Here is a 27,091-nt window from a genome sequence, read left to right as displayed (position 1 = left end):
CATTAGGAGTGAGTAGGAGAGAGATTGCTTCAGCTGGAAACAGATCTGTTTAACTATGTCTCCATCAACTTCTAGTGGTCTTTGGGCTTCCCTTTTAGCAGTTTCTCTCGTGTAAAGTGTTACAAATGGATAAAATGATTAATGCCATAAATTGCATTATTTTGATCACTGGTAATTGGTGACTCTCCCAATGAGGATTCAGAGCAATATTTAATTCTTAAGGTATTGATTAGGGAGCTCCAGGAGTATAGACAGTAATTGGCTGTTGTTTGTTATTTCAGGGTGGTGTTTTTGGCTTTTTTGATCTGCTTGGACAGTTCATTTGCTTAGTTTTTTGTTTGAATATTTTCGGTACCTGAAGCTGCGACTTTCAGCATTTTATCCACTGGTATAAATCTCAGTATTGTTTCCAAGAGGAACATAAGTAGCTTCAGAAGATTTTATGCTGTTTTTGTCTCCTTCCTTTTTTCCCTCTTACATACTCACATATTGTATATGAGAAGATAATGAACAGCAACATCTGTCATATGTTTTCTAGGAGCAGATAATACATTTCAAACTTTGACCTGGTAAAGACTATTGAGCAGCAGATGGCTCAGAAGACTTTAATCCCTTACTTTAAAAGTTCACAGGGGTCCTTTGGTCCAAATTCTCATAGGTTACTTGCATTATTGCTTGCTCAATTTTATTGGATGACAGTTTTTTAGGAAGCGAACACAAAACTTTGATTAACCAAAAGAAAAAACAAAAACAAAAACAAAAACAAAAAAACCCCAAACAACAACAACAACAAAACACTCTAAGATTATTACCTCCTCCTCCGCCACCCCCACCTATTATTAAATATAAAACTAAGTCCAATATTAAAAAAAACTAATAGCAAGAATATGAAAGCTGACAATCATTAGATGCTAAATAACATGCTCTTTCTAAAATAAAAAAAACCCTCAACTCTGGTTTTGTTATGGATATTCTTGTATTGTCTGCCTGAGGTGTGCAGTGAGACAGAAGTTTGTGAATTTATTTGGCAAATGAACTAAAGGCAATTAGTGAGTCACTTTTGATCTCAGCTTTGTTTTTCTTGAGTGCAGTTCCCTTGATTGATAAGTGATTATATTATGTCACTGTGCAGAGGTGTTGCTTGTCTGCCCAAAACAACATTAAATGACTATGGTTGTAACTGAGAAGCACAGCTGGACGTGAGAAAAAATCCCAAAGGGTCCCTGAAAGTTTAGGAAGTTTAAATCTTGAACATGGCCTATTTCTTCTTAATGATTTCAGTCCAACCCCCTGATCCAAATATTGCTGAACTTTGGGAGTGTTTGGGTTCAATTCCAGAGTCTGTAGGTTGAATCCAGCTATATCTAGGAGGACAGATCTGTAAAACAGATGTTTTCCCACTGGAAGTGTATACATGAGCCCTATTAGCAAAACAAAAGAGGTTGTCCTGCAAAACATATCTGAAACATTCTCGAATGCACTCCATGAATAGAAATGGAAAGTTTATTCTCCAGGCAGTAAACTAATGTCTCACTCTGAGTCAGTTTGAAAAGATTCCAGTATGGCTGGCATCTGTCAACATGTTGAAGCAAAAACAGTCACTTTGAGGAGTATCATAGAAATACATTATGTCCTATTTGACTTGGGGGAATGGTTAGGAAGCAAATGAAGTATTGAGTGGTTACTCATCCAGAGGTGAAATCCAAGCCTCACAAAAAGCCATGCAATAAATCCCATTTATTTCAGTAGAGTTAGGATTTCAAGGCAGATCTTTCACACTGCAACAAGAGTTACCTATTCCAAGCACAGAAGATCTGGAAAATCTGTATGCATCTGAACTAGGCATGTTTCATGAAGAAGATAATTTTAAGTGCTTGTTATAGCTAAAAGCTGTATTATACAAAAGGTATTTACTAAAAACTAAACGAAAGAGTCAGTACCACAGTTGTGATTTTACAGTAGATATGTTCTGCTACTTCGAGCCTCTAACACTTAATAAAATGATAAAATATCAAAGAACAATTTAATATGACCAGGCTAGATCTTTGAGTCTGTGTTTCAGTCTCCTTTTTCTTTTTCTTTTTCTTTTTCTTTTTCTTTTTCTTTTTCTTTTTCTTTTCCTTTTCCTTTTCCTTTTCCTTTTTCTCTCTCTTTTTTTTTTTTTGTATATATTTTAATGGCCCAGAACCAACTAAATACATGTCTAAATGTAATCCTACATTTTCTTTGGCAATGGATCTTTATCTGTCATCATTTTAATCCATCTACAGAGGCAAACAATTGAGACTGCCATACCTGAGAAACAAAAAATGTTATCTCAGATTGCTCTGTGCTTGAAATTTTTCAACAGATGCCATTTTATGTCATTCCTTAGAACAGTCTCTTTCTTTGAACTCCGAATACTGCTGTTTGTCTCATAAATATTTTCTAGTATTTAACCACCGTGTATTTGACTTTTTGAATGACAGACTGTAATTCCTCTTTAGCCATGGTAGCCTATCAACTTGACATCTATATCAATTTTACATCATGTTTCTCTTATCATTCTTTTCATGATCTGTGGGGCTACAGTTGATATATTTAATGCATTAAAGAAAACAATTATTTTGTAGTTACATGAAATCACTCAAAAATTCTTCCAATTAGATAGACTGATGTTCTGAACAGTGCTACAATTAAAGGACTCCCCTGAGAAAAGGAGTTGAAAGTGTACAGTGACGAACACTAAACTCTCTAGTACCCAATCCAAGATGGGTGAGGAAAACCAAAGAAGTTAAAACAGAAAAAGGAGTTACTATTGCTCTCTGGTGGATTTACTGTAAAATCAAGGCTAAAACCCAGATTCATTACTTTCAGTTGTCTTCCCTCTATCTACTGAACATACTTCCCTTGGGACAGGCAGGGCTAGAGGGAGGTAAAGAGATGTGGATGAGAGTAACCATAATAAAGGTCTGAATCATTTTAACAGCATGAAGGCCTGTCCACATGCAGAATCCTGCTGGGTGTACCACTTCAACAATGCTATATATCTTGGTATTCATTTTGTGATCATAGTACACAACATATGAAAAAAAATTAACATGGTTTCTGGTGTTTCTGTTCAAATGAAAAAGGAAGGAAAAAAAAAGTGTTATTTGGCAACCTTAACTTTTATATTAACATGTAATATTGGGTATATCCACAGGCAGCTGCCTGAATACTGTTTAAGCTGGGTGCTATACTAGGTGCAAGTAATGACAGGCAGTAGTTAAGCTGCTCTTATCTTTTCTTCTTCATGTCATTGATAATGATACTCTAATTCTTTTCAAACTGTGGTCCTTTGGCTATGTTTTGACAGCATGGTTGCTATTCCAGTGGTCTATAGTATTCTCTTATGTTGTCATTACTGCTGAAGATTTTTCCCTTAAATTTCATTTTTGAGCACCTTTAAAATAAAACTCTTTTTCTTAATATTTTCTACCAATCACTATTGCTCTAAACAACAAAGCTGTTCTTAGCTATTGTGTTGCAAATCAGTAGCATTTTTGGATTTATGAGAATGTTTATACCTTATTCTACCTGAAAATCTGCTTTTATGTTACTTGAAATATGAGGCAAAAGAAGGTTTTTAGTTCTGTTACAAAGCAGGAATTTTATTAGCAGAAATGAATAAACTTTTCAGAATGTTCTACATACCAATCTCTGATCTGAACTGGAAAGGACAAATTATTTTTGATCTACAGTCACATAGACCAAATCTGGAAATTCTCTATTCAAAAACTGTATTCTTGTTGACTTTGTGAAGTAGACAAACCTCTGGTAAACTGCAGATTACTAAAGGTCACGTGAGTATGCTGGTAGAGAGATCGGACTCAAGTCTGTGAGGTTGGCTGTGGATAGTTTATGTGCTAGGAATACAGGAATACTGAGAGCCACGGGAGGGAATAGCAGGAACCTTTCTACTCTGAATTCCTTTGGCTTTGGGATAGCACATTGCGGTTCCTGAACTGCAATGTTACTCCAAGTTGTAAAGCAAGTAGTTGTGAAACGCAGTCAAACTTTGTCCTCATCCCATTGCTATGGGCAGATAAGTGAAGAAGATAACATCTTCCTGCTTCCCATTGCCGTTGGCTACTCTGTTTATCAGTAAATGACAGAGTGGGAGGCAAAGATTGTAGTCCCATTATGGTATCACCTGGTGCAGTTTTATGTATTTATTTTTAACTAGGAACGTAATGTTCTCATAATTTTCCTTCATTTTAATTTAGATTATGATCAGAAGCTAGGGATGTCACCACTGACTTGTCAGTACAATTAGTATTTGGATCCCTATGCATGTTTTTGCTGCCTAATTCATGTGTTTTTTTTACATTAGCTTTGTGTCATTCAATAAGGCACAGTAAACATATTCAGGGAGCAAGTAAACGTCGACTAATAAATAAAGAATTTACAAGAACACTTGTGTCTCACAGACAGAAGAATTTGCTAAGTGTGCAGTAAGTGAAGCAAAAGACTGCTGGAAGAGATTGCAAGTCTTTGGAGCAAAGGTAGCAAAATACTTGCTATCAAAATGTGGCTCCAACCTCCCTGGTCTCATATGATCTGCACAATTTGGAAAATCCATGGAAATAAGCATGAATTTGGATTTCTCTTCATCTCCGTCCCATTTTCCACAGTCTCAATTTTAGGTATACAGTAGCAGTGCTGCAAAGCTCTGAGATCTTACATATGACTTTTAATCTTTTTTTTTTTAAGTTGTCAATTGTATAATAAGAGGAGGAAAATGAAAAATTAGATCTTAAGTGTTAAAAATCAGGAATGAAGATGCACTCCCTTGAACCTGTGTGTACCTTAGTTCCTTGTATATTGAACTGAAAACTACTCTACTCTCCTCTGATATATAAATTTGGAAAATCAAATCATTAATACTTGGGAAAAACAAAAATATTAAAATGATGGATATCCTGGTGGAATTGATATATCTGTGCATGAAACAAGATTTATGAGTTGTTCTGTGCTCAGGTGTGAGCGCAAAGCGTGCTACGGAAAGGATATTGACCCCCACTCTGGGGGTGCTTTCTCTAATCTAGGTGAGGCAGAGCATAAAGCAAATAGGATATGACTGTGTGGTTGAATACACACAACTAGGCTCAGTTAAACATTCACAGGCTTGACTTTGTGGCCTAAATTTTCTAATTTAGTTGATATTTTGGAACAATAACTGTCTAGACTTTTTCTTCTGAGATGCCTGTAACTATGTGTAACATGCATTACTCATATCTGTAATATGGTTATAGCCACTAATAGTCAAATATTTACATTTAATGAGCCCGCTGTAAGTGGGCCCTTAGGGTGACTTGGTGTGGGAGAATGTCTCCCTAAGTTTTTTCAACCAAACCTTACATTCCCAGTGATTTCTCAGGCCAAAAGACAGTATAACCAGCTTTCAGCCTCAAAACACAGTCAATGCTGTATATATCATAAGAATTGCTATTTGCTAAAGGAGTCTTTGACATTATTCATCCATGTGGTCAAAAGTTACTTCCAAGTCTCTTTGCTCATTTCCAGGTTCAGAAAAGTTCATCCCATGGGAATGAATTTCCTGACCTTTTTTTTGCTGTGAATAGCTAGCACACCCACTCAAAAGCACATCCAGCCAATCAGTGATTAAGCAAACCTCCTGAAATAATCAGAACAACCTTAAAATAGTAGTCTTTATTTACACAGAAAACAGAAATGACATAGTTTTTCCTTTCCTTTCGTTTCTCAAGATAAACTAAATATCTTCTGTGAGTTTCACACTTCAGCTACATTCAGAATCCCAGGCTGAATATCTTGACCTGCAGTATCTGAAACCCACTCTAACTCAGCTTTCCAAGCCAGCACTTCATTCATTACTGTTTCAAGGAGATTGGGTTTCTCAGGACTGCAAAAAATGACTATCCCAGTAAAACTAGCAATCAGATTCAATTTTAAGATTTTTTTTTTTTTTTGTAAGTATGCAATACCACTGCACTCTGCCAAGCTAAAACCTTCCTTTAACTCAGTGCTTAGTAATTTATACCTCTGCCTCCATAATATTAGTGAGGTATTAATATATGCATGAAGAAAAGCAGTTAGTATAATTACAGCTGCAAAGTGATAAACACAGAGATATTTTGCCTGGTAATATTATGTATTTAACAGGTTTATTTGTTGAAGAGTTCTTGCTTTAATTGTATTTTGCCAGTTGGGATTTTTGTATGTGTAACAGTCATAGCTCTTTCATGAATATTATTCTTAAAGTAAGTGTTCATACATTATTTAAAAAATGCACGTTTGTTTATTTATGTATTTACAGTGATTTATATATGTATGTAAATTATATAAAATATAAAAACTATTAGAAAGATATATATACACATATACATATATATACATATATATACTTTTCTAATAGTACATTTTTTAAAACTTGATGAGAAAAATTGCAACTCATGCATTGGAAGAAAGGATAAAGGATATAAAACAGATTCCTTACTGTGGGCCAGTTCTAGTTAGGCTTTATGCTGTATTTTGAGACGAGGACTAGAGTTAGGTGCCACTCCTTGCAGACATGACCCCAGAGCCTTCCATGTGTTCTGTGAATGTACAAAAGTAATGGAAGAAAATTAACAAGAAATTTGTATGGCTAAGAATGTTCAGACACAAAAGGTCAATGTTAAACATAGCAATTGATCTTATTGTAATGGGCTCAGCTGCGACAAAATACCCCCTTAGAAATATTTGCATACTTCAAAAGAGAAGTTTCAAGTAAAACCAATCTAGGATACAATACATCAAATACAGAGTGCCTTTAATGCAGACTATGTCATACACTGAATACACTTTTTTTCCTTCTTACTCATTTCTATAGTATAGATCTAACTGTTATCTCTGACTAATTCTTAAGGAATGATTCAAAATACATGTTTATAGGTAACACATAGTTGTCAGAGTATACACAGTACTTAAGTTAGACACAAAACTCATTTCTCAGTTGTTGTAAGCTGATATAGTTTTTTACTTAGAAGGTGGTGAGGTGCTGGAACAGGTTGCCCAGAGAAGCTGTGGATATCCCATCCCAAGCAGTGTTGAAGGCCAGGCTGATTGCAAGGTTGAGCAATGGTCCCAAGTGAGCCTCACGAGGTACAACAAAGCCAAGTGCAAGGTTGTGCATCTGGGTCATGGCAACAACCACTATCAGTATAAGCTGGGGGATGAAAGGATAGAGTATAGCTGAAAATAACCTTGGGATACTAGTGGGTGGCAAGCTGGACATGAGCCAGCTATTTGCCCTTGCAGCCCAGGAAGCCAACCATACCCTGGGCTGTGTCAAAAGAAGCATGGCCAGCAGGTTGAGGGACTTGATCCTCCCCCTCTAATCTGCTGCTGGTGAGACTTCACCTGGAAGACTGTGTCCAGATGTGGAGTCCTCATGGCAGGAGAGATGTGGATCTGCTGGAGCACATCCAGAAGAGGGGAACAAAAAATGATCCAAGGAACCGAACACCTCTGCTGTGAGGATGGGCAGTGAGAGCTAGGACTGTTCAGCCTGTAGAAGAGAAGGGTCCGGGGAGACCTGAGAGTGGCCTCTTAGTATCTAAAGTGGGGCTATAAGAAAGAAGGGAACAGACTCTTCAGTAGGGTCTGCTGTGACAGGTCAAGGGGAAATGGTTTCAAACTAAAGAAAGGAAGATTTTGATTGCAATAAGGAAAATGTTTTTTACAGTAAAGGTGGTGAAGCCCTGGAAAAGGTTTCCCAGGTGGTGGATGCCCACCCAGTCTTTGGAGACATTCAAGGCCAGGCTGGACCAGGCCCTAGGCAAACTGATCTAGCTGTGGATGTCCCTGTTCATTGCAGAGGAGCTGGACTAGATGACCTTTATGGGTTTCTTCCAATTCAAACAATTATATGATTCTATGATGGGGACCTGGGCAGCCTGATTTAGTGGATGGCAACCCTGCCCATGGCAGGTGGGTTGAAACTGGATGTTCTATAAGGTCTCTTCCAATCCAAGCTGCTCTGTGATTCCATGATTCAACAGAGCAATTAAGCTTTTGTTAGAAAGTCCTCATTTGGATTGTAACCTTTGTACAGTGAGCTTTCTGTGATTTTGTCATAGGTCTCATAGCAAGTTTTTCAGGTCTCCAACTTTTTTAGTCACATGATTTCAAAGTAACTGTAAAGGAGCTGAAAATCAAGATTCTACTACTGATAGCTGAAAAGATTAAAAAATGTATCTTAATGATTTAAAGCTTAGAGTACAAAAGTATCAGTAACATTGCACTGCCCCCAAAATGTCATAATTTGTATGTACATTTTCCTATTTTTGGATCCTGACATTATTTTTGAGTGGTGGTGGTTGGAAACGCAGTCATCCTTGGCTTTTAGAGTGCTAGTAGTGTCAGTGCTGGGGACGCTGACATTTCTTTTGAACTCAATAGATCGAGTTTCAGAATGTTTCCTCCTTGAAATCTGATGGATGGGAAGGCAGTGAGCTTCAGACTGAGGGTGAGGGGCTTGCTTGCTGGAGCTCAAATCCTTAGTGAACAGTCCACTCCAGCTCGAATTATAAAAACATTACAGTTCTAACAGTTGCCTGGCCATGAATTATTCTGACAATGTTTAACCTGCAGATAAGAAACCACTATCAACCTGTCACATTTCTCCCACTAACGAGTTCAGCATCAGTTTAAAAGGAAGTGCAACTCATGAAGCAATAGCTCTGTGTCATAAATTATAGGTATCTGACATGCATTACAAGTACAGAAACAGTAAAATAACATGGGACTCTTTATTATACATTCTGACAGTGACAGAAAAACAATGTTTAATCTACCATAGCTTGTTTATTCCCTTTCACATCCATGCCAGTTTTGGTGCTGCATTTTGCTAGTATCTGCAATTAGCACAAGTATTTATTTAAAGCTCGAAAGGAGAGAAAGAGGTTGTCTTTGATAAAAAGCACTGGACTCTCTAATCATCTAGACAGTGGAAAATAGTGCTGTCACAGAAGACTTACTCTCATTTATTGTTTTGTGAGTGGATGTGTGTGGATGTGTTGCTGTATGCAAGTCTGTTGTTTTCTCTTTAATTAAGTATACAATCTCTTTGTGAAACAAAATCTTGTAAAGATACCTGCGCTATTGAAAATGCTTATGGTGTACATGTACAGGGAAAAAAGCAAACAAACAAACAAACAAACAAAAAGGTGTGATGATACGTTGTTCTGATATTGAAATGAAGAAAAACATTACAAGAAAAAGAAGGAGGGATAATTTCACATCTAGTCACAAATACATAAAGTGGATGAATCATATTTGCTGGTGTGAAAGTGCAATACTGCGGCAGAAATATAGGAGAATGTCCTTAAAAACTTTTCCCACTTCTGTCTTTATTCCTGGACACGTTCTTCATCTCTCCATTCCCTCTTCTGGAAACAACGTAAGCAAAAAAAAATGCATAACTATCACAAGACAATTTAACACCCACTTTCATAAAGTCAGATTATGGTATTTCTCTCATAAATTTGTGCAAAAAGACTATTTTCATGTTCTTATGCAGATGGGATTGCTGAAAGCAGGATTAGAAGGTAGTTGGGTACTCAGAAGAATGAGAGGTGACACTGTGGGATGCAAAGTGTGAAGTATGAGAGGACAGCGTCATCAAGCATGCTTCAGATCAGACATACATGCTTGAAAGACTCTTGTGAAAAGGCAGAGGAAGGAACTGTAATCTCGTCTCTCTTTCCTGTATCATGGTTTTTGTCACTGAGGAGCTAGGTTAAAAAAAAAAAAAAAAAAAAAAGCCACTTTATTTAGCAGTTTTGTGACTCTAGCCCTTCATTTTGTCAATGAAATATTCTATTTTGTATTCAAACAGGAAAAGAGGAATCTTCCTTTTCTATCTTAATGAGGAAAACCACAGCAACACAGCTGCATTCATCCTGAATTGGATTCTCCTTTCTTCAGGCTTTACCTCAATTTGGCATCTGAATGGAAACACCAGCTATTTACACCCATATTCTGGATAATCATGAGCAATTGTCCTTATTCTGGCTGTAGAGTTGTTAGAGCTCAGTTCTTGCTCAGTCTCAAAGTGTCAAGGCTTTAGGATGCTTACCTGATGGCCATGTGTTGCCAGACTTTTGGCGGGTAACATATTTTCTCCAGCCCTCATAAGCAATGATATGGGCCAAAATTCTTTTAAACCAGTAAGTTAGAGGGATTGCTATTGAGATTTGGTCTTGGAAAGTGTTACTTGTGGCTTGGAGAAACAGACAGTATATATGAGGTGGAGAGATCTGAACTTTGTCAGCAGAATCAAGAGTCTGGTCCCAAGCCCAAATATTGCTGCAGTTAACGTACCTAAATTTGCTACAATTGCAGGAAGATTTTAGATGGCTTCATGATGTTCAAAATGATTCTTCCTGGTGGTGTTTGAGATTTTTTAGGAAAAAATCGTATGTATTATTGGTAGAATATTAAGCATACACACTGCTTTTTGTCTCTGTCTTTCACATGATTTGTATTAAAGGAAAAACAAGTTTATTTCTCAGTATTTTTGTTTTTATGTCTTTAATATAAATGCAATGTACAAAAGGGAGAGTTGAATTTTGGTTTTCTTTCCACTGAAGGAGTGGCTATGTTGATATAAGAGTTGTAAGAAAAAGGAACACGACAGTCTTTTTTTTTTTTTTTTTTTTCTGAGTGGGAAAACTTCTAATTTTTACTCGGTAATCTCATTAGTTTCTCTTTTTGTGCTTTCAGCTGTGAAGGATCTGATATACTGTCCTGAACAGGTAGAGTGGCACCTTGTTATTCATCATTTTTGCTACACAAAGGAATAGTAATAACATGCATGTTTTGAGCCCTTCAGTTTCATAGTACTTGAACTCCAGCTAACTTACACTTTTAATAACTAGACTTTTTAACCATTTTCCTGGCTTTATTCCAGATTGTATTGCTGTTTTTACTTTTGATGTTCCCTTTTGATTTTTCTCTGATATTTTACTGAATAGATTCAAGTCTGCTGTGGGAGAATCCAATGGTCTCCACAGAAAGGAGCTGGTGGGAATTAATCTATAACTTTCTTAATTTTTTTCACCTTAAGTTTTCTTCTTTGGAGATATTCAAGATCTGTCTGGACACCTACCTGTGCAACTTACTGTAAAGAACCTGCTTTAGCAGGGATGTTTGACTGGATGTTCTCTAGAGGTCCCTTCCAATCCCTACAGTTCTGTGATTCTATGATTCTTAGCCATTCTCCCATTCATGCTTTGTATAACTGTTTCTTAAAGACAGGGTTGTACCTCATAAAGACTGGAATGAGTTATGGCAAATGATCACATTTAAATAAGTACAGTAATATTCTGAATGCATAATTTGGTGTTTATCATTGTCACTGTAGTAAATAATACTATAAATATTGTACTGTCAGACTTCTAGGCATTGTCTGGTCTATCATGATTTAAAGTGCATTAAGGTTCCTCTTCTCCTTCTGTTCTACTTAAGGATTCCAAAAAAAGCTGAATCAGATATTATTTTGTCGTAGAAGACTTAGATGGTTTAACTGGCTATTCCAGCAATGAATTCGTAACGGAAGTAGTAAATTGACACTGGATGTTGTTGTGAACGTCGGGGTTTTACTTGTTTTTACTGTAATAAAGAACTTTGGTCAAATTTTACCACGTACTAATCCATTTGGCCTGGAAACTTTCAAAATTTTCCAACCTAAATATATACAACAGGGCATTAATAACTCAGAATGTCTTCAAAAGAAGTCCTGTTCTGTAACTGTTTAGGAGCAAGTGTACTGTCCACTATCAAATGCCAACACTTTTAAAAAGAGAAATATAACAACCTTTTTCTTTTCTTCCTAGTCATTGCTTGTTCGCTAGTCAAGCATGAGTCCTGATAATAAAGAATGAAGTAGAAGAGGAGAGTATTTTCTTCATGCCTAAATATGAAGATGGACTTGGATGTTTTTAACTTCTGCTTGAAAAAATCTTGGCAATTTTCTGGTCAAATTTTCTGGTCAAAGTTGTCTTTCTTCCAATACTTTGAGGGACTGTTGTTATCAGGACAGATTTCTCACTGAGAGATCTCACAGAGGTTACTGGGGCTATTTGTACTTGTGCAAAAGTGTAAAAAAAATCCATCCATCAACATAAAATGGCACCCAATTCTTGCTTGTCTTCTCAGAAGTTTTTGACAGAAAGCATCACCAGAAAATATGGGTTTTGAATTTCAAAACGCTTTGCCTAAAGCTCTCCTTATAAATCAAAGAAAGTCATGATTGAAGTATAATGCTTTCCTGAGATGGTCAGCTCTTGGACTTTTGTCCATGCTCTCCTTCTCGTACAATATGTGAGAGGCTGTTTTGTCTGAAATCCAGGGATTCTAGAAGCTGTAGTTCTAGAATGGCTGCTTCTGCAACTCTTTACACCTAAACTAATAGCACCTAAACAAATACATCTAAACTAAAGCTGATCAGCACTGTGCTGTAACGTGGGATTACCAGCCTCCATGATCCCATTGCCTTCTAAAGAAAAATGCAAGTTTTAGAAATTAAATTTCAAGTTTGGTGAAAACGTGTTTATGTTTTGAAAATCAAAATTGCCTTGAAGCTTGTTTTCTCATACTTAATAGATTTCTATCTCGTTTAATTTTTCCCATCATCAATTGGAATTATACCATAGCATCTAAACTAGGCATTTAGAGGATGCTATGTCTCACGATACTCGGGGTTTCTTGATGCAAATCCTGCATCTAATAATACTGTTGGTCCCATACTGCCCGTTGTGAACCCAAACGAAAAGAAACCTACCTCCAGCTAAGTCATTCAATGTTGTGCCAAATGCATTTCAGCTGGAATTAGCTTTTTCCAGATCCCATATGATGCAATTTCTTCTCTTCCAAAAGTTGTGAAATAGCTAGGTCAGCAGGTATAGTAGAAAAGCAAACGGGAAAAGAAAAAAAATGTATGTTTGTAAATCCTTAACTCTGTTCCCAACAATTTATTGAAATAAGATGTCATGCATGAACATGTATCATTGCTTTCAGATGTATGGTAAAGTTGCCAAAGTTATACTCAGCAGAAATTACTGTATTTTTTTCATGAAGTAAAACTCACTCCATGCTCCTGGGCACCTGCTGTTGCTTCTGTCTCCCTGTTTGGAGGTAACAGGCTTGATGCAGGCTTGAGCTCCTGATATTTGCCATAAGCTGGACTTGCTCATTTTATACCTAGATTTTTTTAAATCATGATTTCTTTTGTAATCATTGTTTTAGCCCCGTTGCCTATCTGATATTCAATTCTCATGACTGATGCAGAAGCAGAAAACAACATGCTATAGTGAGAGAAAAGTCTTTTTCAGGGCTTTTAGCAATGTGACCTTAAGTATTGATTTATATCCTGCTGCAGCGCTCCAGTGCGAAAGGGAACTGTGGTAATTAAGTTAGTATCTGTGCTTTCTAAAATAGTGCTGAGCTGCAACAAAAAGAGACCCTTTGCTTTTCCTCTCTGCCTCTCAGTGAATGCAGATGCAGCCACTGCCCTTTGACCTTGCTCAGCTTTCCCCAGCTGCAGATTATTTTTCTCTCTATGCCTTTGGGTGCTGATAGATGAAGTGGGACCCATTAATTCTTGTGCCTTTCTTTTTCAGTGCAGGCAATAGAGCAAATTTTTGCACTTGCATCTGACTTTTAAAATGTTGTGTGTCCTTTTGTGGCTAAGAAAAGAACAATGACCGAGGGAACATAGGCAGCATTAGAAAATGCAGCAGGGTGGGTGGTCATGAAGTGGCTCAGACTTGAAAGCAAAACCTTTTGCATGAAAATTCCCACTTCTCTGCATGACACATTATTCTGAAACTCATGTATAAGGTAACAGGGTAAATACAAGGAGAAATCTCTTTTGTATTGCATTACAGTCATTAGAGAAATAGGCCATAAAAAGTAATGGCAATAATATTGAATACCTTGAAGTAAGCATGTAAATTACATGCTAATGTATGCAAATCAGCACACCATGTGCAATGTCCATAAAACTACAAAATATAGCTAATTAATAGTAGGTAAGTTGCTTCATTTAAAATTCACAGAATTACAGAGGTGGCAGTATATTCTTATAATTGTATGACTCTGGCCTTGGGCAGTGCATAAACATTCAGTTTCTCTCCTCTGGCAAATTTGTCCAGCACACTGGAATAATCGTCTTTCTACTTCCTCACCCAAGGACTTACAATGAGAGTAAGCTTTGATATTAAAGAAAAATAAATAAATAAATAAATAACCCTCCCAGTTTTACTACTTTCTTGTGGAAGCAGTTCTTGTTATTGTTAGCATAATCTCTGTTCAGCAAAGTGCCTAAAATTGCTTGGTAATCTTTACATGATTGCATCCTCAAATGGATATAGGCTTTGTAAAGCCCAGTTATTTAGGTAATCTGTCCCCAGCAGAACTCAAAATTCAGGCTCCCAAAACCATTCGAGGGGAAAACAGGGCACCTGAGAATAGGTTCAGCAAGAACAACAAAGTGAGCAATGGAGTTACATAACTCATCCGGGTAGGAAGATGAAAGGAATGTATAGGTTAAGGCATACTTCTGATGGGCACTGACAGCACTTGTGAATGCAAGCTCCTCTAGCTACATTCTTGAGTGGTTTGAAAGCTGTATCAATCCTGTGCCTGAAATTAGTGGTCATGTCCTTCAACCTGTTCAGCCAAAGTGAGGAGGCCCCACTCAAGATAGAATGAAGCCCTGTTGAAGGCATGTGTGCGTGTACAATCTAAAAGAAAGCTGCAACCTGAGTTTAATGGAGAGATGAGTATTCGAAGGTATGTCTATATTTCACTACAAACCATTAGTAGCAGTGGATGGAAATCCTTTGAAAGCTCTTTGCTGTAAAGGTTATGCTCTCTGTGCAACCTGATGGTGTTCTCTATCTGTGTGCCCATGGGGCTTATGGGCATGCCATCCATTTCTGCAGGTTCCCACCAAGAAGCAGTTCTGTGAAGCTCAGCCTCTTCCCAGAGCTTCAAGAGCCATCTGTGCTGGCAGCCATCATCTAAATACAAGAAGATTTGAGAAGCACTCTTTGCTTACATATATGATTTTTTGTATGTGTATATACGCACACACATACATACACACATATAGAGCCTACATGTATCTGGCAAAGAAGCTAAACGTTGAAACTAGATGATCATTTTTAACCCAGGACATTCTATGATATGATTCTATATCCATAGAGGCTTACAAGGCCAGGCTGGATATGGCTCTGGGCAGCCTGGTCTAGTGGTTGGTGACCCTGGACATAGCAGGGGGGTTGAAACTAAATGATCATTGTGGTCCTTTTCAACCCAGGCCATTCTATGATTCTTTGATTCTGTGATAGGAAATGTGAGGTAAATGCTTACCTTGCAATTCATGCCAAAATGAGTCCCAGTATTAAATACTTGCTTAAGTGTTTTTCTGATTTAAGATGGGTTTCAGGATCTAGGCCCTAAACAGGACAAGTGAATGTAGTGGTTTCAGATACAAGCAAATGGAGGCTGGCAGAAAAGAGGCTTTACAAAGAGGAAGAATTGTGTGAAACACTGTTAGGAGTTTTGAGCAGAAGGAGGAAGAAGATGTATGATAAAAAAAAAAGGTTTATGAGGGAGGTAAATATGAAAACAAATGTCAGAATAATAGTATGAGATGAAAAAAGGGTGAAATTAATGAAATGTTCAAAGAATTTGTGAAAGGTTATCAGGGGAAAGCAAGCAGTGAATAGGAAATTAAAAAATACAAACTGGAAATACAGGCTCCTGGAATGATAATTTAAGACTGAATGGCTTAAATTTATAATCTAAATCACAACATGCTTGACTGAAATGCACAAATTCAGCTTCTACTTTTATTTGTACCCTCACTGCCTCATATTTTGGCATGCTTATACATGCTAGGGAGTCTCAGGGAAATGTGCTGAGAAGGATCATATTGCAGGGGCTTGCAACTGCAGCAGGGATGCAGAAATATCTCAGTGTTCAGGGCTTTATTTTGAGTGGAATAAAGGAACAATTGGAAAGGGTCTGAGGAATGGGAGGGGCCTGAAGGAATAATTCTGCTCGAAAGCAAAACTTTCAGTATTAGTAAGGTGCTTTTCAGGCTATGGAGAATCTAGAAGTGTGTAGCTGCCCTTGGGCACTGGTGCCAGACACGGGCAGCGCTGTGTGGAGGCTGCTGATTCAGCATGTGATGTGCAGTGGGCTTTGGCTGACATAACCTAGTGACAGCTCTAAAAGGTCTTCAGTGATATATGTACTGTGGTTTGAAAGAAGAGGGAAAAGTGAGAGAGAGGAGTAGGATTTGACTGTAGCTGCCTCCAATAAACATTCTAGTACGGAGGCTGTCCTAATGTCTTCAGACAGCTTCAGGCAGAACAGAGTTATTTATATCAGTTATTTACAGCAAAGACAACTTGGAATTAAAAACTTATTTTCTCTTCATCCTTGCCACATTCACTATGGACTAAAAGTATTAGAAAAGTCAAGGTCCTTACCCAGGTTGTGACCGCTAAGATGTTTTTCTTCCTCATTTCCCCTCCACCACTCCTACTTTCCCCTCCTTTCTCATCTTATGTATCTTGGAGAGAGCACAGCAAATCTAAAACCGATGGCCTCGCTTCTTTTGCTTTTTTGGCCAAGTGCAGACTCAATACCTGCACAAGGGGGGAACAGGATCAGCTTGGAAAAAAAAACAAAAAGGCTTCTGCCAAAGTAATAATCATAATATTAGCACAGAGATGTATGGAGGCATTTCTGGCGCCCAAAGCAAATGCTACCCTCTCTCTCCCCTCCTTCTGTGACCCCATGTCTTTTTAGCTTGCTGTTGGCTACCAAATTGTCTGCTGCTCTTGATCACTTATTGGTGCTGCCACCTCCTTCATCCTGCATTTGCTCCTTGTTGTGGTAGTGGCAGAGACATTTAAAGGGACTTGGGCAGATCAGCCTGTTACACCTAAAACTCTGTGTGTGTGTACTCATCTGAGCACAGTATTTCTGCAAACTTGAAAAGTGCTTCAAGAGCCTGACACAGCTTTCTTGATCTTGATCTCATTCATTCTGAGGGAGGAGGAGAGGAAAACGAGCGAGAGAGGGGAATGCTGCTCTTGGCAGAAGATACAGGCAATTGGCTGCTTTATGGCTTTGCCTTGATGTATGTTTAAAAAACAGCCTAAAATCTGGCACGGAGAGATTTTTCCCACTTGTTTTTTTTCTAAATATTCTTCAAAAGCTTCCATGGGATATAGAATGTTGCTTTGATCAGGCAAACATACTTTGTGCTGAAGTTTCTAGTTAATACTAACTTCAATTCATATTCTGCCAAATTTTTAATTTCAGATTTGATTTCAATTTTTCTCTAGCTTATAGACAATGGAAAAATACAACAACTTCCCCAGTGGATCATGTTATTTTGCTGATGTGAGTTGAAGTTTCAGAAGATGGGGAAAAAAGGAATGAAGAAAATATTATCAAATCTACTTTTTCTGCAAAATATAAGTATGACCAAAAGGCTGAATGTATGCAAGGAGTGTACTGTAGGCTAAGATCCTTGGGAAAAATTCACATCTTGATTTTCTTTCAGATAACCCGCCCTAAAATTTGCATTATTTTCTGATCATTATCTAAACTGTTCTAAGTATTGACATTCGTAAGTTATGTGTAAAAGTCAAGATACAGGTTGTCGTGTGATTCACAGGACCTCCTGTTTCTGCTCAGTCATAAAGCACACCCTGACAGTAACCTTTGTCATGCTGCTTAGGACACTTATGATCTCATTTGGAGCCTGGAATGTAAACACATTGGTTTTTTTTTCCTCCATCAGTCCTGGTTTTTGACTATTCCTGTGAGTCAATTTCTATTAAAAGTCAATAGCAAATAAGCCTGGACACCTAAGCAAACTTTGATTGTGACCCAGAGCATCTGAACAGAGTTTGTAGGCTTGGTACACCATTTAATTCACTTCCCTTTGCCCTCCAGGCTGTTTAACAGCAGTTTCTCCTGTAGCAGCACTGGGAGCCCGTGTAGAAAATTTACCCTCAAGGAGTGGTACTGCTCACTTATTTGTTAGTATCAGTGTTGCAGTTGATGTGTCATCTGCTCTTTTGATTCCATCACAAATTTAAAGTAGCAGTCAGATACTTGTCATAGGCTGCTGCTGTTGACAGGATGTTTTTCCTTCTGGCTGCGGTACTACATGCAGATGAAACAGACAATTGTTTTAGTAAAGGATTTTGGATCCTGGATCTTGTGTTGTCATCATTGAGTTCACAAAGTTCAGGGAAAGAAGGAGTTTAAATTTTTATTGCATTTTTTCTAACACAGTTGTATATGGGATAGCTTACTTATCTGTAACATCAGCTGGTAGGATGATAATGATGAGTTCAGGTAAAGCCACAGTGCTGATGTAACTGGAGAACTGTAGGCCTGCTCCTGCTAGAACTGTGAGAAGAAAGAACAAAATAGGAGAGCACTGATAATAAGAGTGGACAAACTCTAGAAAATTTCCCAGTGGTTCCTTAAGGAAGAAAACCAGAGTTTTAATGTGTGAGTCTGTCATAAAACTCACGGAATGTAAATCACTGACTTCAGCTGAGGAAGAATCATACTCACATCAAAAATCTCTGTCAGAGCAGTAGTAGATAGGTACATCCACATTGTAAGTAAGATTTTTGAGAGTTTCCAAGCAAGGATTTTCACATTTGAAGGACATGGAGGTACTGGAGCAGGTCCAGAGAAGGGCAACGAGGCTGGTGAAGGGCTTTGGAGAATATGCCCTATGAGGAGAGGCTGAGGGAGCTGGGGCTGTTTAGTTTGGTAAAAAGGAGGCTGAGGGGAGACCTTATTACTCTCTTCCAGTACCTGAAAGGTGCTTACAGTGAGAGTGGGTGTCAACGGTTTACGGGGTGGTCTGGCCCGGTTCTGTGACTAGTGGGGTGGAGGGATTTTTTTGTAAAATCCACGCCTCCAGAAAAGGGAAACAGGGGACCCCCAGAAAAAAAACAGTAGTTAAAAAACAGCGGCAATGATCTGTGGAAGAACAAACTAATTTACTAAGTATAGTATTGAAATGCACAATGACACACTATAATACAATATAATTCAATATAATTGTTAATAAAATCAAATATAATTGAGAGAAGGATTGTCTGAGAGCTAAAGGCCTTACAGTAATACTGAAGCCTTGCATGCAGTCGGGAGCAGCAGCGAGATGATCCGAAAGCGAGCATGACGAGACGAGAAGAAAAGAGATGACCCAGATCAGGTGACCTACAGGCCTTATATCTGTTCCCCTGAGTAGGAATGATAACAGTATTCGAACAGTCTTCTGGGGAACGTAGTTCTTCTTCTCTTCCGGACAAGTACCCAGAACTAGAGCATTTGCTCTTGAACTCCCAATACACTGCAGGAAGTAATGATGTGGAATACCAATAACCAAAAATCATAAAACCATGACAGTGGGGTAGGTCTCTTCTCACTGGTGACAGGTGACAAGACAAGGGGAAATGGCCTCAAGTTGCACCAAGGTAAGTTTAGAAAGGGTGTTTTTTTTAAGTTTACAGAAAGTGTGGTTAAGCACTGGAATAGGCTCCCCTGGGAGGTGGTTGAGTCACCGTCCCTGGATGTGTTTAAGAGATGTTTGGATGTGGTGCTTGGAGATATGATTTAGCAGAGGGTTGTTAGAGTTAGGGTAATATGGTTAGGCAGCAGTTGGACTTGATGATCATTGAGGTCCTTGCCAACCTGAGTAATTCTATGATTCTATGATTCTATGATTTCCATGGATCACTTAAAGCATGTGTCCCGTGAGTGCTCAGCCATAGACCTAGAAATAAACCCTAGCAGGTCATTGCCATTGCATGCAGCATAGGGGCATTTAGCTGCTTCACATCACTTTTGTCCCACAGTGCCTTGCTTATCCCCCTGGCCAGTGCACAGACTGCAACCTTGTAGGGCAATAGAGGGAACAATGCCAGGTACTTGACCATCCGTTCCTAGGCTGCCAGCCTAATCTCCTCTAGGCCTGTCCACAGTAATTCAGCATTGACAAATCTCTCATTATTTTTATCTTGAAGGTCTGAAATGTCATGTGCTCATGATCTGCCCTCAGCTGCTGGACTGAGTCAAGTTGGATTGTCTAGGCAGTGCTGCAGCGGTGAAGCCCAGATGCACCAGAGCCGTGAGCAGCACAGTGTTTTCTGTTTGGTGCTCACCAGAAAGGAATCCATGTTAGTAACTAGAACTTCACCGCATCAGGACTTTTCTGGTCAGTTCATGAATACCACCTTGCACTTTCCAACATTCATGTACAGCCCATACATGGCAGATATGCAAAGCATGCTTCACAGCAAAGCCCATCTTATGGAGAAAAGCCAGTGCTGCCTGGGAACATGAGTGGTTGGGGCATCCCATGCAGACTGATGGGATACATGATGGCAGGTGAAGGATGCTCCAGTGGTGCCAGATAAGTGGGCATGTGTGTGGGAGGGGCTTTGGTAGTGCTGTGAGAGTTCCTAATGTTTCCTGTGTGGTGTTGCAGCAAGGGGAACTCAGACAAGCTGGAAATATAAATCATGGACTAAAGGAGCATGGAGGCTCAGGCTCCAGAACTGCTGCTTGAGGTGCTTTACTAGGACAATGTTGACACAGGAGCCTGTTTTTTCACAGCAAGAAGTAAACAGTGCTTTTAATGATACTTGCACTTGGGCTTTCTGCTGTGAGAGCATTATCCATATTTAAAAGCAAAAGATGCATTACAAAAAAGCTCTAATTCCCCCATTCCATCCCATTCCCCTTCTCCCCCCACAGTTTAAAGCCACAGTGACCTCAGAGAGCACGAGACTGTGTTTTTTAGGTTTTTTTTTTAATCTTTGTGAAAGGAGTCTTGTTTGCTTGCTGGCCCTTACACACCAAGGCACTGTTGTGTTATTTAAAATTGTAAATTATGTCTATTTAAGAAAATGTCAGTGTTTTTTAAAACATAATAACAGAACTGGAAAAGACTTGGCTGTGCTGTTTGTTACACAAGTTGCAGGCAGTGAGAATGATGCATTCATCATTATGAGCAGATTCAAGGAGACTAATGACTGCTATACAATATAGCTTCAGTTCTTTCAAGTAACATGATAGTTGTTCCTTTGCTTGCCAGCAAGATTATCTGAGCACTGTTAATACTCAGGCACTGATGTATAGAGGAACCATCAATATGGGGCTTTGCCTACCAACAATAACTCCCTGCCCCTGCTTACTAATTAAAATGACCTTTCTAACAAAAAAAAAAAAAAAAAAAAAAAAAAAAAAAAAAAAAAAAGGGGGGGGGGGGAATTGTAAGACAAATACTGCTTTAGAAAAGTTATATGGTTTCTCTGGCAACATCATTTTGCATATGGGTATTTCTTGTACATTGCCCAAGAGTTCAACAAATGTTAGTTAGCATTAGGACAGGAATAAGTTATGATGAGTAGTCTTTGCTGCCAGCCCTTGATAGCTTGTTAGGAGTCTGTCTCACATCAAATAATTTCAGTGAATGCTGGACAGTGATGTTGTTTCCAGCGTAGGTACTCACTACAAAACTCAGATCCCTTGATCAAAGTGAATTAAGAGGAAAAAAGAGACAGTTCTTCTACTTCACCACTGTCATCTCTCCTCTAAGAAAGCTATCAGTCTATTTTGTGTGGAAAAATATGCAAACACTGAGGAGCTTTGCATCATGAAATGCCACAAGAAAATGGACTGAGCATCTGGACTGTTTCCTTGATGTTGCATGAGCCTCTTTCTTGGCTGTGGTTCACCTTAAACATCCAGATGAAATCAGAAGAGGTGTATTGATTTTGTAGTGGCTGCTTTGTGTGTTTTTGTTTGTCCACTTGTTTCAGAATACTGTTCACTGCTTCTGCTCTGTTCCTCAAGGGAGGTGCTCACGTCTTTCCTGTGTTTTTTCACTAAACATTGAGGTTAGGCACTGCTCTTCAGAGGTGTCATTTTGGAAGCCCATAAGTGAGGTTTCAGCCACAAGAAAATGAAAAAAAAGATTATGTTTATATACATGCTTTCTTACTAAATAAGGAAAAAACTAACAGAGGACTGCAGACTGGAATTGTCTCTGTGGGTGGATCATGCTTGATGTGAAATATGTTTACCAGACCTTTTTTCCCATGAGAATCAAATTTTTCCCCATCTGACATCTGGGTTTCTCATCAGAGGATTTCTGAAAATCAGTTATTCCAGCCTCCATTTTGGTGACTCAGAGCTCTAGCCCTTCAAAGGTAACAGACTTGAACTCTGATCGCCCTTTTGCCTTTCACAGTTGGCCACAGACGCTTGCCTGGGGCACCAAGGAGTAAATCTCTGGACTCTCTTTTCATATCTTTCTGTAGCTTTCAGAAAAGACTGAAGGTCCTAGATGTCTCATGCAAGACATGAGAAAGTGGAAAGGAGCATGATTTTTATAGAGTGTCTAGTAGTTTATTTCTTAAACTCCAACCTTTGAAACCTCAGATTCAGATGAGATATCTTGGAATCATAGAATCATAGAATGGCTTGGGTTGGAAGGGACCTCAAGGATCAAGCTCCAACTCCCCCTGCCACAGGCAGGGCCACCAACCTCCATATCTAATACTAGACCAGGCTGCCCAGGGCCCAATCCAACCTCACCTTGAACACCTTCAGGGATGGGGCATCCATAACCCTGGGCAGCCTGTTCCAGCACCTCACCACTCTCTTGCTAAAGAACTTCCACCTGATATCCAAAATAAATCTTCCCTCTCTCAACTTAAAACCATCTCCCCTTGTCTTGCCATTATCTACCCTTGTAAAGAGTTGATTCCACTCCTGTTTATATGGTCCCATTAGGTACTGGAAGGCTGCAGTGAGGTCACCCCGTAGCCTTCTCCTTTCTAGGCTGAAGAAGCCCAGCTCTCTCAGCCTGTCTTCACAGGGGAGGTGCTCCAGCCCTCTGATCATCTCTGTGGCCCTTCTCTGGACCCCCCACAACAGCTCTCTGTCTTTCTTGTACTGGGGGCCCCAAACCTGGACGTACTACTCCAGATGGGGCCTCACAAGGGCAGAGTAGAGAGGTACAATCACCTCCCCTGTCCCTGCTGGCCACCCCTCTTCTGGTGGAGCTGAGGATTTTGTTTTCCGAGCTGCAAGAGCACACTGGTGGCTCATGTTCAGTTTTGCATCCACCAGGACCCCCAGGTCCTTCTCTGCAAGGCTAATTTCAAGGATTGCTCCTCCCAGACTGTATATATGCCTGGGATTCCTCCAGCCCGAGTGCAAAACCTTGCATTTTGCTGTGTTGAACCTCATTAGATTCACCCGGGCCCACCTTTCGAGTCCTAAAATATACCTGAAAACTTTGGCCATATATGTATCTTAAGCTGACATTAATGAGGACAGCAGTACAATATTTATTTCCTAAATATTCTTCCAAGTCAGAACATATTCATCTCTGTGACCAAGCTGTCAACTTTTGGTTTACAGGTGAATGGGATGATGTATGTTTTTCTTGAATATCTGACAGATTAATAGCAATTACAGTCAACAGTACCAAATTCCCCTAAAAACATGGCTTTTGGATATATTGCAAAAAGAGGGAAAATATCTTCTTTCTCTAGCTAGCAGCCACCATCAGCTGCACTGTTAATAGGCTATGGAGTGAGGTTCACCTCTCCCCCAAAATGTGCCTTCCCCAGCCCTGACCCAGACTGGACCAACTTGTTCTTCACTGCTAAATTTGCTCGCGTGCAGCTAAGACTTGATAATCACAGATTTCAACTAAGCCAAAGCTCTTTAACTTGTTTTGCTCTGCTAGGCCACAATAATAAATAAATAAATCTGCTCACTGCACCTTACTGTTTTAGCAGAACTGGGTTGGGTGGGTGCTTGATGAGACAGTCACAGATGCTGAAGAAAAGGCTGTTAATGTTTCAAGAGAAGGTAGTACTTCTCAACCAACATTTGAGCCTAGAGTTCATACTGAAAAAAATAAGATGTTTATCTTATTTTGTGTTTATTTGCATTCCAAAGTCATTCTTAAATTCTGGGGGACCTAGTTTTAACTATGATTGCATCTCATTCTTTATATTTACTTTCGTGCATCTTTGAATGTATGCTGAATGTCTGTCATATGTAAGATGCTTGTACTGCTTGCACCAGTAAGAACACTGCTAAACAACTGCTGCCTTCCCTCCCAGAGGTGGTTGCAAGGGGTAAGAAAGCCCTGATACTGTTCCAATGCTGCCTGAATATCTCCTCCACCTTCATGCATACATGTGTATATGTATACATATATAGCAGTGGGTATACATATATGTACATATATGTACAGTGGGATTCCAGGCAGATTAAAGGTTATTTTACAAGTGTATTTATACCTCTTACGTACAAACAAGTTTTAATAAACTCACGTTTGTTATTCTTTAACTAAAAACTATATCTGAGTCTGCAGATTTAATATGTATTTAGGACTAAATTTAGACAGAACTGCATTTTTCCCATCTTACTTATTTTTTCACCTTGTAGATGCCCTCTACAAACCATGCTGAAGAAACCTGACCACAATAGCTAAAACATATTTATCAAGACAGATGTGGAGTGTCTCCTAAAATAATTTTAAAAAATAAAGAAAATAAAATAAGAGAGTTTTTCTCTCCTTTTTATCCCGTAGCTTTACTTCTCATTGTTTTGGTTCTCCTTCCATTCCTGAGATCCAGGAAGACATAAATGAATTTCATTTTAAATATGAACATGAAACAGAAATAGTTCATATTCCAGCAGCTGGCTTTCAGCTTCTCATCTCTGCTCCAACCTTACTTTCTTGCTTCTATAACTGAGCACAGTCATTTCAGTTAATGGACTGAGAATGTTTCATGGTTAATTATTCTGCAGTTCAGTCCCCATGTTTGTTAAGCCTGTCCTCTAATAACAAAACATGGGATCAGACAGCCATGTGCTTGCTAACTTCATTCCCCCACTAAAATACTGTGCTTTGTCTGGCTAAGGGTGGGATTTCCAAGGGACCCTAAGAGGGTTAGGTGGCTGAGTCTTGCTGAGATTCAGCAGACAGTGCCTTGAAAAATATCACACCTTAAACCTCAAGTCAGGTGGAAATCTTCTGCTCTCAGAAAAAAAGGAGGATCCTGGAAGGCTAATTCTGATACAAATTTTTGACTGGAAGGGGCTCTATTCAAAGTGTTCTTTAGAATATAGGCAGTCCAAAAACACAAAAAAATAAAGAGAGGACACAAGGACTGAAAAAAAGGTTCATACTTGGTTTTCTAACTATTGTGTTAAAAGCAATGAGAGCTTGTTTCTTTCGTCTCCCTCTCCAGTAATGATTCCTCTTCCATAGAACTTGCTTGGAAAAAGAGAGGTGATAAGGTAATTACTGGAATAGGAATACTTTCCTCCTGCCCACTTTATCAGTCCATCTGTCTGTGTGTCAGATAGACATGTCCATAAACAGACCACAGGGATGCCTTGTTGCAGGGAACACTTGTGAAAGAGAGGGTCCAGATAAACAAATATCCATTGATTAAAGTAGGTAATCTGATGCTCGCAGTGTGCACATGTGTTTGTGGTTTGCTTTTATTTTTTAAGATGCATTGGCCTCAGCTCTAAGGGTGGAAAGTACATAAAGAATTTTAATTGCTACTCCTTCTCAAAATCACATTCTTGAGCAAACCTGGCTTACTTGAAGAGAGTAATTCAGCATATATACATAAAAACAAAACATGGTTTTCCAAAATTCGTCTTTGGAATATGCTTGGCAAACATATTCTCCCATTTTCATTCTTTCCAGGTCAGTGTCCCACTGCTATCGCAGCAATTCCACCACAGCTGAAGAAATCTAAAGCTCAAAAAAAAAAAAAAAAAGAAAAAAAGGCACTAGGCCAAAGAATGACTTTTGCCACCAGTCTGAACAGGAGGTGATACAAAGTCACCCTGTTTGGTGGGAGTCTCAGAGAAGACATGCAATTTAGGCAAGACAGGCACTCTTCTGGAGGCCTAGCTCCTCCTGATTTCATTGGCACAGCTCTGGCTCCCAGGGGGCATGGGGATGGGAACTGAGGTGGTTCTTGGACATGGGGCTAGGAAGGAGAGGCTCTATGCTTGTTTGAGATTATGGAAAGCTGGCTTCTCCTGCTGGTTGCTCTAATATCCATATCTCCTCTGCAAGGGTGAGGACTTACCTATCTGCATCTCTGGGCTGTTTTCACAGTGCTCTGAGCTACCCTGCTCAGAAAGAAGTTATGTCAGTTTTTCTTGTTAGTAATCCCTCAAAAAGCTGAATTGATAAATGGTTTTACCAGCCCCAGCACACAAGTGAGCAGCTACTGCCTTCTACCCGTCCTGGGTGCAGCACTAGGACAGGAATGATCCATGAAACCCTCATTGTGCTTTGGAGAAACATCACTGACTGTCTCAGGCTGAGAACACAGCGAACCATCACCAGCACCAACCTACTGGTCTGCGTGGGCTTCAAAGAGAGGGAGACAAGCATGAGCAACAAGAGATAAGGGCCATTCAGTGACAGAACGAACCTCACAGTGTCCTGTGTTTTTCCAGTGAGCTAATCTGCCCATTCAGCCTCACCTGGAGCCAAGCTCCTGGAATGCAGTGGCGGAGTCTGTGCTCCTGCACATAATGGCGAGGCTGTGTCTGTGTGATATGCACAGGTGTTTGGGTTTATAGCCGCTCCCTGTCCACAGCTGGGAATTTTTTTTGAAGGGATTATGAGCAGTTGTTTCAAAGAAAGAGAGAAAACACTGTGCAGAGGCACAGAGCCTGCCCTTGATGTTCTCATTACCTGGCTAGCCCTCTACATCCTCTGATGTAAGTTGTGGGGCAGATGTGTGCAACACTAGGCCCTTTGTCCTGCTGCGGGCACCTGACACAGGGCTGCTGGAGGAACTCCTCACTTTGCACTGCTTGTGTCTCAGCACTGGTGACCGCACTGCCCGCACATTAAAACCCTCCCATAGCTTCCTGCAGCCTGGTGGAGGACATAGCTTCCTTCCTCAGGCATTTTCTACCA

The 27,091-nt window shown here is 39.4% G+C and overlaps 1 long non-coding RNA gene across 1 annotated transcript; it reads right to left on the bottom strand.

Annotated features, from left to right (window-relative positions):
• Window positions 1-8,783: 8,783 nt before the first annotated feature.
• Window positions 8,784-17,732, bottom strand: LOC121109767. Its single transcript, XR_005856014.1, has 3 exons — window positions 14,866-17,732; window positions 12,830-12,935; window positions 8,784-9,779 (listed from the first exon to the last, which is right to left on the bottom strand). It is a non-coding gene; the product is annotated as an uncharacterized LOC121109767 (long non-coding RNA).
• Window positions 17,733-27,091: the final 9,359 nt, after the last annotated feature.

This window comes from Gallus gallus, chromosome 2, assembly GCF_016699485.2.
Source record: "Gallus gallus isolate bGalGal1 chromosome 2, bGalGal1.mat.broiler.GRCg7b, whole genome shotgun sequence".
In the NCBI taxonomy this organism is placed as follows: domain Eukaryota; kingdom Metazoa; phylum Chordata; class Aves; order Galliformes; family Phasianidae; genus Gallus; species Gallus gallus.
Note: the sequence above shows the minus strand (reverse complement) of the source record. Positions and strands in the feature narration are given on the sequence as shown.